The sequence below is a fragment of the Larus michahellis genome, chromosome 2 (genome assembly GCF_964199755.1).
Source record: "Larus michahellis chromosome 2, bLarMic1.1, whole genome shotgun sequence".
NCBI lineage: Eukaryota > Metazoa > Chordata > Aves > Charadriiformes > Laridae > Larus > Larus michahellis.
This window is the reverse complement of record NC_133897.1, coordinates 131817136-131837114: the sequence shown is the minus strand read 5'-3', so window position 1 is coordinate 131837114 and position 19979 is coordinate 131817136. Positions and strand designations below refer to the sequence as shown.

The window sequence follows — 19979 nt, the reverse complement described above, 5'->3', positions numbered from 1 at the left end:
TAACCAGGTTCACATTTTATCCAAATACATGAATATTAGAGAAGACACATGCATGAAAATCAACTTATTGTGACAAGTGTTAGACAGGCTTTTAAAAGATGGAAAAAAAATGAAACCATGAAGCCAAGTAAGGCCATGAGTTACCCTTTTTTCCCTTAATGCAAGAGTTCTGCTTGTTTACATTTTGTGATTACTCGAAGCCTCTGTATACTTTCATAAATGTATTTAGGAAAATTCATTCCTTTTGCAAAACACTGTGTTGTAACTAACAACCCTCTGGGTAATTTGCTATAGGCAAGCAATTTTTGGTAGAAACTGCACAAATGCATGAAGGGATTTCAAGACAAAAAAGCAGTATCAGGCAGTGATATGTCTGCTTTTTACCTATACGCATCTTTATTTTCCTCACATCATCCTCCTCAAGTTCTTTATTTCTCACATATGTACATAAAAATGTATTATTATTGCCATATCAGTCATTTTAGGGTACTTTTTTCAGTTAGGGCAAGTTGAACAATGTATTTTGTTATAAAGCAAACAACATTAGGATTAGTTTCTAAAAATTCCTTATCATTCAAGGCATTTAAAGTCAATGGCGAGGTGCACATGAACTGTCTGCCAAAGACCACTTCTGACCCAAACCCTGCTGTTTACACCCTGTTCACTTATCGGTGCGTTTGCTGGCAGGGTTCCACCAGGAGACGTCTTCCAACTACAGCCATGTCGGTAGAAGCAGCACCACTAACCGAGGGGACGTGGACGTACACCCGTATTCATTGCCCCACTGGGCCCAGATGTCTTTTTGCCTTGCACCTACCCTCACTCACTCCAAGCGACATCTCCACAAACTAGTTCAGCTCCCAGAAGCAGAATAATAGTATCAATGCTAAACTCCTGATAGCCTAGTTTACCTTAGTTTTCAGTCATCTTAGAGGTGCCCAGTGTAGATACTGCCTCAAGCCACCTCCACTTGCTGACAGGGAAGCATGGAAAATTTACATGGGTTCCAAGAAAATGAGGAGAAAGGAGTTCATTGGACCTGACTTATCACCAAGTCCTACACGGGTGAATACATATATAAGAAATGGACCAAGATAACCAGCTGCTTTATAGATATATAGCAACATATTTGCTTGACATGTCAAATATACACCTTACTGGTATACGCTAACATGTTCTGGGAGTAGTTTCAGCAGACACGCGTACAACACAGTAATAAACTACTGCACTGTTAAACACTGTGAAGCTGAAGTTATCCAATACAGCTCATAAAGTGTAAGTTGCTCAAAAACCTCCCAACTGATAGTACGGTAAGACCTGCATTTTGCTCTTAAAAAAGACTCTTTGGAATTCAGTTTATAAATACAGTTCTATAAAACAGGGCAAGTGTCTAAGTTTGCAGGAGATCTGAGCAGTTTGTGCAGGAAGGTATACCAAAGCTAAGCTAAGTATAAAAGTAAAAAAGCTCTCTAAGTAGTAATTCTGCATGGATGTTTCTTAATTCAGCCTCCGGAATCCCAGCTACAGCACGTTCTACTAGAATTGCAAATAAAGGCTGGGGTGGACAAACACGCTTTGGTAAACAAGGGCTCTGGCACACAATGTTATGTAGGTGGGGTCTACCCAGAATGTCAGTTCTTCCTCAGACTGTAGAGATGAGCAAGAACACAAGCACCATATTTGCATTTCCAAGCTCTTCAGTGGTATTCTATTCAAATGAAACTAAACAAGGGCTTGGTTTGGGGGGGTATGTCCCCCCTCACAAAAGGCTCACAGCCTTTTTCCAAAATGCCAGTATTTTAAAGGCAGCCTAGGATCTACAGAATAGACCAGATTTGTGTTTGCCATTCTATTAATACTTCTAACAAACTGTTCATGTCAAAAGACACGTGCACGCCACTAGAGCAACTGTTACACACCAACTTGGAGTAGAAAAAAGGTAGCAACAATTAAAAAACCCCACCACCAGAGCAAGAAGCTGTATGTCATAATCCAAAGAGGACGAAGATTTAAGCAAAATATTGTAAGAGTTTATTATTTGCTGCCCTTACTTTGTTTACTTCTTTATCTAGCCATTTCCTCATGTTCACCACATGCCCAACCTACTCCCAACCCACAGAGAAGACGTATTTCCATCTACCAACTACAGAGTCTGGCTTTTGTTCTCCAAGCACAAATACTCACATTTTCAGTCCTAGGAGGTGTGGGTCAGTGTTTTAAGATCGTATGTGGCTCTGAACTATTTAGTGAGTTTCAGCAATAGATTTATATAAAGATACGTCAGCAGTAGACGTATATAAAGATACATCCTGTCCTCTTATACCAGGTAAAACCAATACAACACAGGATGTCCAAGAACAAGCAGTGACAAAGGACAGATGATCAACTTTTGGACTCTACTAAACTAAATTTTTCTTTAATATAGCTTTCTTTTTATAACATGGCAATCTAGCAGAAGCTAGTTAATGGAATATTGTAAATCTGAGTATGAAGCATACGCAGCAATTAAATAAATCCCTCTAACCTTGATATTAAATCAAGACCACCGTTCCATTATGCAATATTAAAAAGGAACATGGCAGTATTTAATCTTTCAGGCCAGCAATTTTTTGATGCTAGTTACGGTGTTTGGTGGCAATGACCACAGAGAACAAGGAAAGATATTGTAGGTTACAGCATGGAACATGAATACTAAGCAGGAGAAGTTGTCACAAAATTGTATCTATTGACATTTAGCTTTGATGTACATACAGCCATTTTAAAGGGACAATAAGAACCAGATTATTTAAAAGATATAGTATTTTCTTGCAGTCATTGTTCAAATCAGTCAAATGTTTCATATGAAAATGTTCCTGCACACAAATGGAAGCTACTCTGTTTTCCTTCTATAAAGAGTGAGATCAAGAATAAGTCTTATTCCAACTACAGTTTTCTCCAACAATGCTGTACAAATTAAAGTAATTTTTGTACATGACAGCGCAATTTTAAGCTTGCATAAGAACACAAAAGAGCACAATGCCAAAGTTTTCTAATTACATGGCAATCTTTGTGTCAACCTGATTCATTAAATGTTTTTATAAATCTTCGAATTAAGCAGAGAAAAAATTTTGTTCTAGAAAGAAGATAAGGAATTTTGTAAAGCCATGAGAACTGGAGACGTACATCTCATGAACTGAAGCATTTCATAAATACGTTGTTACTGCATTGGTAGTAAAATACAGGAGCTGTACAGAATCTGTACAATGTTCAGGAAATGACAAATACTCAGCCTCTGTGGGGATGCAATTGCAAGGGTGACGAAGGTACCCAAACTGGAATATGCACCACGCTAGCAGATGCTAATACGAGCGGTGCTAATACCTTCCCACTCTTGGATTAACTGATGAAAATTTAACTTTAGTCTGAAGCAGATACCATGTAAGCGCTCAAAAGTCTCTCTGTGTCTCACTAGCTCTGTTTCCCCTCAGGTTTGGGATGAGTCACTAGCAGGTTTCTACACCAAATTGCTTCCGATTCAAATGTACCCTTCATTTATATAAAAAGTGTTGCGGTAACAGCCCTTCAAAATACCCACTTCAGAAATAATGTTTCATCGTTCACCTTTATATAAGTGCGGTTCTCCCAGGCCTACGCTGCTCATTTTTTTCCCTTTGTTTGCCACCAATTTATGCAGTCTTTAGTACACCAGAGCCACAGGGAACGCCCGCGCTGCTGGTGTGGTCACCTCCACGATGGTGGCAACATGTCCAGCCAACGGGTCCTCACCACATACCTCCGTTAAAATAAAGTCAGGGTAATTATGGGTATTTTCATTCCTTCACCCGTCTGCCTCCACTGATTCATTCAGAAGTGTCTTCAAAATCAGAAAATACAAGCACTGTTTATTTCTCACTCTTAGGAGAATAATGCCTAATTTTGAGAAGAGAAATGCAGAAGTACTGAGCACAAAAACATTTTTTTACTTAATCCTTTTAAAGTCAGAGCAAGCAAGATGGCTGTTTATACTGCTGATTCCTGTCTCCAGTGTTCCTACATGCATAATAGCTCAATAATAAAGCTTTTCATGTACATTTTATTACATTCATTGTGAACTTGCACAGTTAAAACTAGCACCATATTTTAAAATCTGTTTTTTTGGGAGGGATGCCTCAAGTCACAAAAGCCAGAGCAGCTTAACACTTTTATGGGATAATGGAGTGACAGTAGAGTTTCTATCGACTAAGAAAAGGACCAGAGGCTGAAGGAGACAAAAAAGAGAACAAACAAGACACTAAGCTAACACCAAAGGGAAAGACAGTTTGGACATTTCACATAAATGTAAGTTGGAAAGCAGTAATATGGTGGGCAGGTGCAGAGTCAAACTATACCTGCGTGGATGCTACAATTGTGGGAATATGTAAACAAGAAGATGTGAGGATTAGTTATTTAATTTACATGGGAGAATACGAAGTCTTGCTTTACTGCATGTCCAGGAAAGTTGAGGGCAAAGCCCATGACTTCCTGTAGTGTCTAGGGGAAGGGAGAGGAAAACACACAGAACCCGCACTCCTCTACTTTATAACAACAACAACAAATTATATGGAGATTTTCTTTTGCAAGGAAAAAAAAAATATATATACAAGCATATGGGGGGGGAATTTACTATGAAGAAAAGTAAATCAGATACTAGCAAAAAGTCATTTCAGAAAATACTTGCCAGTGTCTTCTGAACACATAACTCATCTTACATTTTAAAAGTTTTCAAATACTGACAGATAATCCACCCAGAGCTGAAAATTTCAACAGTCAATTTACTGAAGAGCCTTAAAAAGAAAATAGGTCTGACACCAGTCTGTGGTTAATTCTGTTGCCACAGAATGTATCACAAATTTGGAAGGCAGCCAGATTAAAGAAGCAAACAACATCACAGATATTGGCTAAGGAGAATAAATAAATAAACCAAGGTCTGAATCCCAATAAATGGAGTAAGTAGTATTTTCTTTGTCAGTAGCAGCATTTTCCTGGCCAAGACTATTCAGATTCCAGTGAATGATAAAATTAAGACCTGCTACATTGTAAAACATGAAAACAGCAATAAAAATGTGCCTGCAACACAGACTTAAAAATTCAACCAAGGCACGAGGGAAGTTTTAGCAGTAGAACTAGGAAGAGATCTCAAGTCTTGCACACTCCCAGCGCGTCTTATTCATTATCCCACAGTGGAGGAAGATTACTTGCAAAGGACAGCCTTTTCACTCAGCTAGGAAAAAATACTCTACTTCTAACTTTCTTCCAAAAGCAGCCTAGCTCTAATTCTCTAGCGCCCCGTAACATTGATTGCTCATCTGTGTAGAGCAACAGCAGAGCCCCCAGGTTACATACAGATGTTTGGAAGACCATTTGCAACCCCAGCAAGACCGGAGCTCCCTAGGAGTGTCTGGGTGCACGTGTCAATATGCTCAGTCAATTAGTTTCCTAAAACTGATCTCTAATTAGGCACAGGGTAGGAAGGGCTGCAAATAAATTACCATCAAAATCACAGTAAGTCTTATTGGTTCTGGAAATGTTTGTGCAAGTGGAAGAAAAGGAGACAGAAACATAAAAAAGCAGTTTCAAGGACAAGCTGGCAGAGCTTTGCCTACTTAATTATTATATTAAACTCTAAATAATGTTTTATTTTGGGCACCTCCTTCATCAGCACAAGAAAAAAGGTTAGAGGCAGTTGCACATGCTCCGCAAACAGTAATATCAAATAGTAGGCAATGAAAAAGAATATCTTCCCATTTTTGTTGTATCATCTTTCTCATTTACCTTCACTGGGAGGATAACATCTGTCTACCCTGTTACATCCTGCCTCTCCGCTTGCCCGTTCTCTGTAACTTGGCCTCACACGAGGAAACCTGCAGGGTTTCAGCCCTCAAGAGGTGCAGCTCCTCGCTCACAACCCCTCTCCCCCTGCTGTCCCCACACTCAGTGCCACTGTCACCCGCTCTGCTCAGGATCCTGTTCACGCTGCAGCTGTGACTTGTCTTATCTCACCAGCCAGGGATCAAAGCCAGAGCAGAGTTCTTTGGAAAAGAGGTGACCTTTATTAATTTTGTGCAAGACATCCAGCATAATGTGGACATGATGCAGTTTCGAGTGCTACCAGCTGCCGATGACCAAGATAACTACGTAAATTTATACATACAGATATGTATTATTGCACACACCCCTCTTATCATGCTCAAGAGACTACATAGTAATCCTTCAAAGTTTCAAAATCTTTCTATTCCTAGCTCTTAAGCCCCTGGTCAGGACAACCAGATGCCTTTTTTTTTTTTTTTAAATAGCGTCAGCACATGTCGCAGCTTTAATTCAAAGAAAACGCTGCACAGACTGGCTTCCTGTAGCCGGGGGTGGGAGCACCTTTCTGCCTTTTTCACTCACCCTGCATTTGAAGACAGTCAACAGTAAGCTTTTAGCGTTGTTGGTGTCACTAAGGGTGAACATGCAAAGGCTCGGTTCTCTCTCCCTGTGAGCGGCATGCGGTACAGCATTCCCCTTTCAGAACAGCAAGGGGTAGGCATTTACAGTTAATTGCCGAGGTCACTCAAGACACACAAGTGCTCATTCTAATGAAGTGGTTCTGTTAAAATTTTTTACTTTCACTGCTGTTAACAAGCAGTAGAAATAAATCCACAGTTGGAAGAATTTGGATCCAGCATCTGACCCTTGTATGGTATCAACAACTTGTGGAATGAAATCTGGACCCACCATGGATGGGCTCCTGTTACAGACCAGAAACGGAGACAGCGTTAGACTAGATTATCATTAAGGTCCCTTCCAACCCAAACTATTCTGTGATTCTGTAAATATGAAAGCACAGCCCTCTCTTTTATTTTTTAAACTGATATTTCCCACCGTGGTAGATCCCCTGGCACTGGGCACAATGACAGACAACGCGCGGCAGGCAGTTGGCAGAGTCCGAAGCGTTGCAAGAACAAGCCATTTGCACTAACAGGGCTAATCAGTTTAAACGACGACCAAGCCATAAAAAAATAGCTAGCAGCACCAGGGTTATTTGTTTGATATCTCAAATCTACATTTTAGGTATCTCAAATCTAAAATTTGTTTGATATCTCAAATCTAGCAACTTGGAAATAAAACAGAAAAGCCTGAAATGGGAGTCCAACAACATGTGGTATCTTGATAGCCACACGATATCAGGAGCAAAGGCCCATGAATTGACATTAAGCTTTATCGTTGTTTAGACTCAAACTTCTTTTATTTCAAAAGCAGCAATTTTTAAATTAAAAAACGGAGAAAATACAGAAGGCAGCAGATCCTCTCGATTTGTTTCTAGACAAATGGAGAGCAACCAGTTCAGAAGACAAGTTGACTAAACCTCATGAAAGGGGAGGAGAGCGAGCTCATAAATGTAGCGAAGATAAATGGGAACACACTCAGGTAGAGAGAAGACCTCACAAGAGACACCACTAAGAGGAGAGACAAGAAAGCAGCAGCACTTCCACCAAGAAACAATACAACAGGATAATCTGTGCTTGTGCCCTGTAAAAATAAGCAGCAGAAGCTGTAGCACAAGATTTATTTGTCAAGACAGACACAGAATGTGAAAACATGGTCAAATTGCTAGCAGTAAGTATAAAATCTGCATAAGTACACAGGTGTGAGAATCAGCATGGTTAAGATAGAATTATAATGCAAATTAAAAAAACTGGCTAGCAACAAAACCCAAATCCTTATTATGAATAAGTTTATAGCTCAAGAGCAAGAAAAACTTTGCTGCCCTAGCCAACACAAAGAAAAACTGGTAAGAGATGACATCCAGAAGGCTACCATGTTTAGGACATCAGTCTTCACCAAGAGGGTCAAATGCAAGCAGTGATTAACATAAACAATAGCAATGACAGGTAAGATTTCAGGGGGAACAGGGGAGAGAGAGAGAGTGAGAGAACGTGAATGAAAGTGTGTGCACGTGTGCACGATGGAGAAAAACAAACAAGTAACCAAATCAAAGCAACAAAAAATAACAAGTAAGAATACTAGAGACCCTATGAGTCAGTTTAACTTCAAATTCATGGGGAAAACAACCCAGAACAAATTAATTAGCAGCACCTGGAAGATAATTTTAACTTGCAGCCAAAAGAGATTTGTTAAATCACATTGCTAACTTCCTCTGACAGGCCTTCCAAATAGGGAGGAGAGAAACCACAGATGTCACATCTTTCCTTTAGTAAGGCTTCGAAACTGCCTCAAGATACTTTAACAATCAGACTGCAGATGCCAGAAGAATAAGTATTAGTTCAGGGTGTGAGAAACAAAGGTTAAATATATCATCATCAGGATAGTGATCTGGAAGGACGGAGTGAAATGTAGCGGTTTATGTACAAGATACTGCCCACAGGCAGGAAACATCAAATGTAGAAATACAGGATGGGAGACAACAAGGCAGGAGACTACAGCGGGTCGCAAGAGACAAATCTTACGCTGTTGTAAGAAAGACAAACATTGCTATGAGATATGAAATAAAAAAAAAAAGGAATCGTTGGAGTGCAAAGCCTGAACATAATCTGCTGAACTCAAAAAAAATCCTTCTACTTTACTCTGTGGGTGTCTGAATACCCAGGAAAGATGTGGACCCACCAGAGAGGGCCCAGGGAACAGTGATGAGAATGCAAAGTAGTCTAGAAAATGTGACTTATGGGGAGGTGGGATGGACAGACTAATTGTTAGTACAGGGGGGAAAAAAAGCACTTAAGGGATAGCTGTTACATTGGAAGACTACTACAAAGAGAAGGGAATTGTCTCTTCAGTCAGCTATGGATAGGACAAGTCCTAATGAGCTTAAAATGTACACATAAGAGGTTCAGGTTAAACTCTGGAGGAGGGGAGACAATAAAATAAAATAAATTAATGGAAGCATAGTGAAGCACTGGAAGAGATTCCGCCAGGAAAGAGCTCTGAAAGCAGCTGAGGCAAACAGTTCTTCATAAAAGACAGATTCCACCTTTGGGGCAGAGACAGTTAATGACCTCTTGAGACTGAGACTTATGGCTGGGAGCAACGTTCTAGGAAAGAGATGGTGGCAAACAAGAAGTGAGGGGAGGGAAAAGTGGTTTGAAAGCACAGAGAGGAGAAGCACTGAGGGAAGTCAAGTGGCAGGCAGGAAACTGAGAAGAAGAAAGATGAAAAATGAGACCGCCATTTGCAGGGAGTGCCTTTCAGAGGCGTTACACCGTCATGAGCAGCTACTTAGGAGGTTGCATCTGAAGTCAAGAGAAAAGGCAGGCTCCAGGTGCTTCCATCTGCCCTTGCTGTAGTTTTTGTTCCAGTGTCTACCTTAGCAAGTAATGCAGTGCAAGAAAAGCACATCCACAGAGAGGAAACCAGTTGATGTTGAGGATGCAGCCTCCACGCTACCCATGTTGGCGTGGCAGGATTCGCATGTTTTGCTTCAGGCCAGCTCTAGGCTGGTCCTGTGGGCAGGACACCCGTTCATGGTCGGTAGGTGTTAAAAGCACTCCTGCAGAACACCTTCCAGTCTGACTTCATCTGAAAGGAACCCAGCTCATGTTCCCCAAGATCACACAGCAAAGTGAAGCAAAATGCGGTGAGGGACGTACTTCAAAAGCAGGCTCCTGAACGGAACTCATCTGGTAACACAGACTCACCCTAGGCCAAACCGGAGGAAACCAGGAACCAACAGTGGCATCCATATGGCAGAAAGCAAAGCAGGACAGGTCAGCTGTAGCAGACCAGAACAACACTGCTTGCCTCAACTGTTAGACAGAACTCAATACTTTGCAGCAATGAGCATTAGGTATCTAGAAACACTGACTGTTGCAAGACCATTTTAACTGACATCTGATGTGACATATGGACATCTCTGGTAAGTCTGTAAATAAACTGTAAGAAACCACCACCATGTTTTCACTTAACAACTGCATTTGCTTTAAAATACCATTGGTAATAATCTGTCTTTTTCTTTCTTGCTTTTCTTTAAATGAGGACGTACGTCTAGGGACTTTCTGACTCATATAAATTACAGCAGAACCAAAACAAAAGGCCAAGCACCCAAGCCATCAATCTTTTCCAGCTGCCAAGTCATAAAGCAGTAACAAAGACAAAGAACGTTCCAGTTTCCCATTGCCAGTTCCTCATTTCTTATCAACTTATTTTAATTTCATGATGCAACTTTCTTTTCCTAAAGAATGGTCAAATTATGCACGTCTCTGTGTGTGTGTGTGTGCCTGTTTAGATTCTGAGCTGCAAGGCCATTCTCTGTTCCTTATGAGACCATGGCTCTGTCGCTTCTGAAATACTCGGCACCTTTGGATTCCTTGTCAAGGACTGTTTTGTTTCTTACTCTGTGCACATCACGCATCCAGCATGCTTCCCTGAGTAATTATCTGGGCTTTGACTGCGTGGCTGATGATAAAATTTCTTTCAGGTCACTTCAAGTGATGCTCCAATGTAAAACAGCAAACTGATTTTTGCACACATTGACAAGTTTACAGTTTCATTTCTGACTAAAACCCTGTAAGTGTTATGAGATTCCTCCTTCCACCTCTAATTTAATTCTTTATAAACAGACATACATGAAACATGGGGGAAAAAAAACCCCAAAGAACCTCAATTAACATCAACAAATACAATTAAAATGTTTGCACAGAAATTCTAGGCACATTTTAAGACATGAGAGAAGCTTCAGAATTCTGCTTTTATTCCCTTATAATTAAACAATGGGAAAAATGGCTGAGGGCATCAAACATAAGAATATCTTAACCAAGGATCCCAGCCAGCTCATGTTGCAGAGCTATGTTTGCAAGACAGGCTCTATTTACACATTCTGGTGAAGTACTCCACAAGTTTAACATTTTATGAATTTCTAATAGCCTCTGTCAATTCACATAAAATGTGCTTAAACACTCAGATGCCATAAGCGAAACAAAATGAATCATAAATCTGAAGGTCGTCTGAACTGGTGAGGTTAAGTCAAGCTCCCAGTTTACATTTACATTGCCCTGGATACGTAAATTACCATCCAAGCAGCAAGACTTACTTTTAATTGGCTTGGACGGTAGATGAACTCTTTCCTTTTCAGTCTGCCTTCTGATTTTAATTGGGTAGAAAACTACTGTAAATATTTTCTCCTTTCTCACCCCTTCTTCCCAAGGTTTTTTTTATAAACAAGTGAGGTATTGTTTAGCTGCTATGCGCTACACTCCACACACCCCAAACCAAAACAAGAGCAAAAGTACGCCTTCGGATTGCTACAGAGCACTTGGGGTTTTATAGATTTTTTTGATCACACACTGCAGAACAATTTTGCATACCTCCAAAAAAATTGCCTAGTGCAACTTATGGCATCTTTTTAGCTTTGCTTTTCATTTTCTGCATAAGAAAAGTCAGCTTGGAAACTTCGGCAAGTGAACCTAGAAAGATTTGCTCAGCAGTCTCCGAGTCTCTGGTCAACAGCTCTGTTCAAAGCCCAAGCACAAGTGCATCACTGTTCTCTCATTTAAATGTAGAATAATTCTAGGATTCATGGCAATGCCAGCTTAAACTTAGCTCTAAAGAAACCCTTTGTTTTCAAATAAATCAGTGCCTGGTTTTAGATAATTCTATAAAGAATCCTATTCATCCACCACATAACATATTAGTTAACATGAAAAGCGCACCAAAGAGGCAGCCAACCTCCAAAAAATTCTGAAGAAAAGTGAAGTTAAATCAATCTATCTGGCATATGCCTTTAGAGTTACATATAATATGTGTGGACGCATACACAAGATGTAAAACCTCATTGGAAACGGCACAGTTTGTTTCTGATACAAACACTTTACACTAAGACGGTTGAACATTTTGGAGCACACTGGCCATGCTCTCTTACCAGAGCAATGTAATCGCTCAGGTTTTCTGTCATTGCTGCAAGTATCACACGGTTCTTAAGGGACACCATCAAGGGACAGTTTTGCGGTCCCCTGACAGAGAAACCCCGTATGTTTTCAATCAGGGCTCCGAACACAGAAGGATGGCAGAAAAAAGACCCAGCAATTCCAAAGACAACAGATACTCTTTTACCAAGGGCTGATTTGGGATGGATGGGGGTGAAATTTAGATGTTTTAATATTAAAGTGCTGCTTAAGTATTTCCATGATAGTCTGAAAATCCAGAATCCCTTGTCAGAGCAATTGATCAAGCTAAATTACTTATTTACAAGAAATTTACCATAAGTACCAAGAGATTAGATTAACACCATTAGATATATTACTTAAATGAAATGCTTGAATGAAGACGGCCTAGTATTTGGGGGAAAAAAAGCAGGAGGCAAATGGGATTCTAGGCTGTCAGCATCTACTATGACTCTAGATAACCCCCTTCTGTTTCCCTTCTTATCTCTCATAAAACTTTGCTACGTACTCTTTAATGCTACATGCTCTTTTTACTTCCTTTTATGAAAACATAGCTTTTTTCTTTTTTTTTCTATAATATTACCAAGATGCACCATTACTACTGCAGCAAGGAAGCAGAAGTCTTCCTAGTTGTTTGATGCACTTGTCTTCAGGCGTTTAATAGTCTGGGCTCTTTTGCCAGACAGCTTTTATTTCTGAACTGTTCTAAATTTTCTCCGTTTTGTACTTTTTGGTAACATTCCAAACTCGTAGACTTAATGCAACTTGCTTTTGCAAGGTATGGTTAAATCCCATCCAAAGGGAATACAAAAGTTACTTTTTTCTTTAATTACCTCCCATCCCTATTCCATGCTCTTCCCAACGTTAAAGCAAAACACATACCATAAACTGGAAATTCCACAGCATTTAAGTAAAAGCATTCATTTTCTGAATGCTCAGTCCTTACTTATTTACTAAACTTAGTATGAGACATATTTTAAGGCTTGATAGTGATCCCAGTTCATAAATAACTAACACTAAGATGCCAAAAAAAAAAAAGTCTAAATCTAAACTATCATAATCTAAATACATGCTTTTTCTGTCAGAGTCCTGTGGACTGAGTACATTCACATTTAAAGGCATATGTCTGACATTCCTGCACTTAAGCAGGAACTACACAGGGCATGGAAGAAGCCAGAAGACAGACAGTCAAGGTGAGTCGGAGGCGCTGGACTCACTTAGCCTTGAGAAGAGGAGGCTTCATGGGTACCTCGCAGCAGCCTCCCCATGCCTTTGAGAAGGTTACTGAGAAGACAGAGACAGACTCTTTGCTTGCGGTGCATTGCACGAGAAAGGAAATCGAAAGGAAATGGAAAGGAAATCCTTACAAGGATAATTGACCACTAGGACAGGTTGCCCAGAGGGGCTGTGGAGCCTCTGCCTTTGGAGGTTTTCAAAACCCAGCTCGACAAAGCCCTGAGCAACCCTGCCTGAACTCAGGGCACTTAACCCTTTTTGGATCAGGAGATCACACTCAACGCTTCCCAAGGTTCCTTCTAACCTGAGTAACTGCATGATTTAAGATGTTTAGCCCCAAGCACCACTTACCCCTTCAGTGAATCTTCCGAGCTGAATCCAAAAATGTCACTGTGACGCAATGTTATATGCAACATCACAGGACAATAATCCTCACAAGTCCCCCCCCTGCACAATTTCTCATTAAAATACCAATTTGAGCAAAGACTAATGGTGCAAAGCCCTGAAACAGCCATACAGATAGTTTCTGAAAAATAAGAACTGTGTTTCCAACCGGTGCCTTATTTTAACAGCAAACAGAAAAGTTACAAGACCTCAAAAATTGACCCACAGTTGGCAAATATTTAGATATCCGATTTTGTATCCTCTATTAATTAGATTAATGTAAATACTTTGGGAGTGACTTCAATTCCACCGTTGTTCAACAAACACTCAAATATGAGGTATAACTCCATGAGGCACTGCAAATCTCTTTTGATGCAATTAACAATAAAATGAAAAAGTTTTAAATAGTTCTGGTTCTTCAGTTACTTCGCAACAGCGAACAAGAGATGGAGAAGTACTGTTGAAGGAAAACTGACTGCAAGAAGTAGAAGAGACGGCAGCAGCAAAGCTGGTGCCTCGGAAACAGCTGGAAACGTGCCGGTCTTGCTTCTCAGCAGAGGCAAAGGATCAGAAGTTGGCACCCCTTTGGTTTACTCCAAGAGAAACGTAACGGTCTGTAAAGTTACCCAACTTCTGCAGTAGCAGTATTTTGCAACAGCATTTGGCAAGGCAGTTAGCACTAGCGGCTTGCCAGTCGCCCTCGGAGTTTCAAATGACTGCCAAAAAATAAGATGTGGTATCTCTTTAAATAAAGGAGCTTTTAAATAAATTTAGACACCAGTCTCACTTATCCACACCACACTCCCCTCCCCCCCACCCCCGCCCAGGTCCTTTCCTGTGCTAGAAGAAAGAAACGCTGTAGTACCAAAGCAAAGCTTTCCAAATATGAGGGAATGAGGAATTTCCTTGTCAGGTGACGCTCACAGGGTGTCTGAAAGTACCAAGCGATAAGATCACGTGAAGATACAACCTTACTTCTTCCTTTGCTAAAGGCCAGGGAAGACAACTCTCACCGCAGAGCTGGGTGAGGGAATGGAGTTACAGGTCAGGTCACAGACACCCCAACCAGTGGACTGGATCAGTTGTGACAAGAACTGAACACCTGCATAATACAGAACTGCCAGGCCGGCACCTACGACCACACAGCTAGACCACGAGAGAGAGGTGGCCTAGGATGAATATTTCTGCCCTGGAAAGGAAATATGGGATGCTCTCCCCACTTCAACTTCAGGGCTTAAACTAAACCAGGACTACAAACAGCTGTCACCACCTACGCCAGAGCTCAGAGACCATTCTTCTCCTGGACACAGTTTTCTCTAGAGCAACTAGGCAAGTGTTGCTCCTCTCTTGAAACATGGAGGATGTTGTGGAAATTCCCACCTCTGATAAGAATCTCCTCATCAGCAACCAAGCACTAGATCCCAGCCCTCCTCCCAGGAGAACCCACAAACTGCAGGAACACACCAGCAGGAACCCGACTCTTGCTGGTGCTCCTTCAGGTCAGCCTCAGGCGACCTGCTGCATCTTCCACAAGAAGTCCCAGGTTAAACACGAGGAGAGAAGTGTGGCCTCCCACTCACTCCAGCCTGGGCAACAGCTGTGGAGGTGGGGGAAGATGTGGGCTTGAACCCCTTGGCTGCAGGGATCAGGAGCCCAGGTTTCAACTCCTAAAACCCAGTCTACTCTTCAGACAAGTCCCACCACCACCGGCTCTCAGGGAAAGGCGAGCACTGGCTCCTCTTCTGGTGATGTTTTAAAAAGAAAGCCCATACCACTGCATTTCAAGACGCAACCAATCCAATCAGCATGTGTGTTTACAGTGTGCTTGCCAGGTGTCCTAGTTTCTTGATCTCCTAAGGGCTTTGATGCTCAGCTACAACAGCTCTAGATAAGGCGCTTAAGAACTTTCTGCTTAAAGAGGGAGATTCAATACATTTAAGACACTTTCAGAGTCAGGCAGACACTGTGTTAGGTGATTTGGAAGGCTTGGGGGGATAAATTCTGTTTGAGAATTAGGAATGCAAGCAGGAACCTGATTAACACATTTTAAAATGTTCTTACAATATGCTGAAGCCCTTCAGTTCTACTTTGGAAAGCGTAAGTGTTTGCTTTGCAGGTTACTTTAACATATGGATACTACTTAAACTAGAACAAAATGAATCCTTCAATATAAACACTCGAAGTGCTAACTTCAAATAAAAACAACATATTGCTTTACTACATCTCAGTCTATATAAATACATAGATGACTTATGCTAGTTTCTAGTTCCTTGGTCTACAGAAAAGAATATTCATGGCAGTGTAAGTCTTCGATGACTTATGAGCATCCAAAAATTAAGTGGCAAAACCAACGAGTGACTTTTCTTTTGGAGAGTGCTCACTCCTTAAAAATAACATTTTTCTAAATGACAAATTAGACAGCCGAAAATAAATATTCATTTACAATTACAAATATGTGTCATCTGATCTCAATTTATGTGCAGAAATGCTGGGCATCTGTGTATAAAATGGCTTGTAGCCATGGGACAAAAATGCCCTAGTACTTGCATGCAAATTATAAAACTGAAACCATCTGGAAAATGATCTGGGATATAGGCAGGGTAACCCAGGAGAGAGCTGATGTGGATGTGGCTGAAGGATCACAGCTTATTAGAAGCTTATCCTGTATAGATGGGATGGAAAATAAGATTTGACATACCCTCTTACACAGTGATGATTGAACCTGCAATTAGCATGCATGGCATTATAAAATGACAGATGATTTCCATCATAAATCCCAGATCCCAGGGGAGACAAGAGCTGCTTTGCATCTATTTTTATTTGTTAATACCTGTGACATTTTATTTAATATACTTTATTTTTGGCTCTCAATGTACCCTATTCAAATATCTTGTTGCTGGGTCAAGTCAGCTTTGGAGGCTTGCAGCTACTCCAGCTAGCTAGGCTGAAACAATTCTGCATATTAAAACCCAGCAATCGCTATTTTAAACACATGCCGTTACAGTCAAATTATCCACCTACTTGTGGATTGACTTTAAACAAGTCAAAAACTGAACAGACTAGTAATTTTAAAGTGCCCACATCTTAAAACTTCAACGACTAGCTCCCTGCAATACATTATTTTATAAGGAGAGTGGGCTAGGAACCGCCCAACTAATGTCCCCCGTAGGTTCTTTGAAGACCTCTGCTGAATGAGACTTGTGCATCCAGCTTTGACAGGCTTCTTAGAAAGCTACTTGTCCTTAGAGAATGAAAATGCAGAGAGCAATAATAAAAAGCAACAACTCCTACCAGTTGTTGACTATCAGAATTAAGATCCCCTCCGAACAATGTGACAAATCTTGCGGTACTCTGGATGCAGCCCATCTACACACCAGTCTGCCTAACTCTCATTCCCCTCAAGAAATCTTTAATCCTCTTTTAAGATAACAATAGATGCTGAATTTACAAGATTTAGCATGAAAGAAATTAAATGCAAGGGCTGTCAGCATCTATTTTGAGTGTCCAATATAAATGTCAATGCTATTTCAACGCTCAGAGCGCGTAACAAAGAGGCTGAAGCACTTACTAGAGAGAAATAATAGAGATCACTAACTGTTTTTTGCTGCCAAGAAGCGCACACTCCTGCTCTTCATACACTCCCAAAAATTAAGGGAAACAGCCTGGAAGAATTCAGACAAAAAACAGCTCTGCAGGATCACATAAATCTCAGGAAAGGGAAGCCAAGGAGCTCTGACCAATACTCACGAAAGAACAGAGCCAAAGACATCCATCAAATACTGAGTGAGGCAGGTGAATGTTGTGGGACACTCCTTCAAGCTCCACTAGTTCTCTCCCTAATGCAAATCCTGTCAGAAGTCCACGTCAGAATTTTACCTTCCCCGTAAAAGACCTGTGCAGAAAGTACCAATGCTCTGCAACTCCTTCTGCAGGGGAGGAGAAAACGTTACTTTAATTTTCTCCCTGCGTCCAACCTTCTGTCATACTGAAGGTGTTTAAAGGGGTAAAGAGGCAATTCCGGCCCTTGCCTCTGGCACAGAGACCACTAGAGAGAGCGATGGCAGACCTGAACCGCGTTAACCGCCTTTCCTCTGCAAAGCGAACCGGGGTCTCCCCACACTATGGCGGCAGGGGGAAAGGGTTCTTTCAACTGCTCGAAATGTAAATGTCAACCCACGCCTCACCTCTTAAATGTCTGCTGACAGGGATGCTGAGCATCCCTGTCTATATTGGAATTAAGTAGAGCAGCGGAACTGAAATGGAGTTTGGCGGCGTCTGTAGTTAAAACCCAGAAATCAAACCCTCCCAAACCCAGCCAGCCACGGAAAGTAAAGCATCACATGTAAAACTTCACATGCACGCAGTATCGGATAAAAACATTAGGGCAGGGGCAAGTAACGCTGCTGGAGAAGGGTGGGAAGAAAAAAAAGGCGAGCGAAATGCAGAACGACTTTGCGACTTTTTTGCAGATATAAGATCTATCACTGTTAGAGCTGGGGGAAAAGAAAAAAAAAAAAAAAAAAAGCAGAAGTTTCTCCACAGTTGCTTGTTTATTCATCCGCCAGCACTTTGCCCCGGGCCGCCGCCGGACCCGCCGCCGGAGCCGCACGCCCACGCGGGGCCGCCGCGTCCTGCGCGGACACTTCAGCGTGTGTGTGTCCCGCGGGCGGGGAGGGGGGTCCGCGCCGAACACCCTCCGCAGGCACCGCTGGGGACGCCAGAAAAACACACCTACGTCCTTCGGGCTGCAACAACAGGCAGGCAAAACAGCCCGGTGCCCGCGTCCCCACGGCCGGTGAACCGCGGGTGGCTCCGGGCGGCCCCTCTTCGACGTGCCCGTAGCTGTCCCCAAGCCACCGCCACCCGCACCCCGCGTACCTGCCGGCCGGGGGGCGTCCGTCCCTCCGTCTGTCCGTCCGCCCGCCCGAGCGGCCTCTTCCTCCTGCCGCGTCAGCCGCGCTCCTCCCGCCGGGCTCCCGCCCGCGGCGGCTCCCCCCGACCGGGGCCGCGCTCGGTGCCGCGGCCGCCGCCGCCCGCCCCGCCCCGCCCCGCGCCCCCCCACCGGCGGCGGGGTCAGGCGGGGACTCGCGGCCGCCGCCGGCCCCAGGCCCGTTCCGCTCCGGCCTGTCCCCGGCCCCGCTCCCGCCGAGGGCCCCGCGGCCCGGGGGAGAGAGGGGCAGAGCCCGCGGCTGCCGGCCAGCGCTGGGATAAGAGAGCCAAGGCCGGATTACCGGGATCCTGCGGTTAAAGCGGCGGATAATCCCGGCGGACGCGGTCCGGCGCACAGCGGAGGGCTGGGGAGCGGGATTGCCAGGGGTGAGGCTGCGGTGCCTTCGCAGAGACCATTATTCCTAAATATCAGCCTCCATAAAGCTGGGTCGCTCTGCCAAGCGCAGAGCTGGCACGCCCGGGCACAGGAAGCTAAAATGGGGTTTCGATGCCAGGATTTCATGCATCTGGCCAGCGAGAAAAATTAATTAATCAGGCTGAATTGGAGGAAAGAGATACTGGAGACATTAGCGAGGGTGCAGAAGCATCCTTCTGTCTGCTAGGCATCATTTTGCCTTTTTTCTTCTATAGTCACTTTCAGTCATCGTTTCTTACGGCAGGATGTGGTAAAAATAGAGTTATCAGTTTGTCTCAAGCAACATTTGTTGTCTCTTTTCTGGCTGCTTCTTCTGTGCTTCCTGCCACGCTTTCTTCTCCACACATTACCACAGGATGCAGCACAGAGAAACCCACCCCACCCTTAATTTGCACAATCCCGCCTCAAAACTCTTCTGTGTATCAGATTCGTGGTTCTTAGTGTGGCCAGCTGAGGTTCCTGCGTGGTGCACCTAAGGAGATGGTACCACCTTGGAGGCTTCACAAAACAAGCAGAATTTCAGGAAGGCCTCAGAGACGGGATGCGAGGTGAGAGATGTTGTTCCAAGCACAGACGGGGCACGGCTGAAACTTTTGGGGTGGCAAAAAGAGGGAAGGCAGGAGACTACTGAGAAAGGCAACAGCTCTTGCATCCTGAGATGCAAGGAAGAGAATAGAGACTATAGTATGGGCAAAAGTGAATCCTAGACAGAGCTCCATCTGATGGTCTGGTATAGCTAACCTGATGTCCTCGTATATCTTAAAAGAATGATCGCTACATTACAGCATCCCTTCAATACAGTTTGGATAGTTCCTTCCTTCCCCACTTCTAATTAAGCAAAGGAGTAAGATGAGAAGGTACAGCTAAAAGCCATGTCCCTGACGAAGGATAGGAATAAGCACTTCTTGCCAAGATGGTGTGATTTCATGCAAGCTTCCATTTTCGCTCTCCTCATTTAAGGATTTTGTTAACACATATTTAATGGGAATGCTGTTTAGCCCATCATTACAGTCAGTCATTTGATTGCATCTATAATTCATTCCTGGTCTTGGTGTCTTTTCTTTAGCCTACCACCACTTGCTGGAATTGTACACTCCAGC

At 42.7% G+C, this 19979-nt stretch overlaps 1 protein-coding gene across 1 annotated transcript in view; it reads right to left on the bottom strand.

The window, feature by feature from the left end:
• Positions 1-18528, bottom strand: part of SGK3 (serum/glucocorticoid regulated kinase family member 3) — a 62745-nt gene extending 44217 nt beyond the window's left edge. The window contains exon 1 of the mRNA XM_074577175.1: positions 18393-18528. The gene's annotated coding sequence lies outside the window, so the exon portion shown is untranslated. The remainder of the gene's footprint in view (positions 1-18392) is intronic.
• Between the last annotated feature and the right edge of the window lie 1451 nt (positions 18529-19979).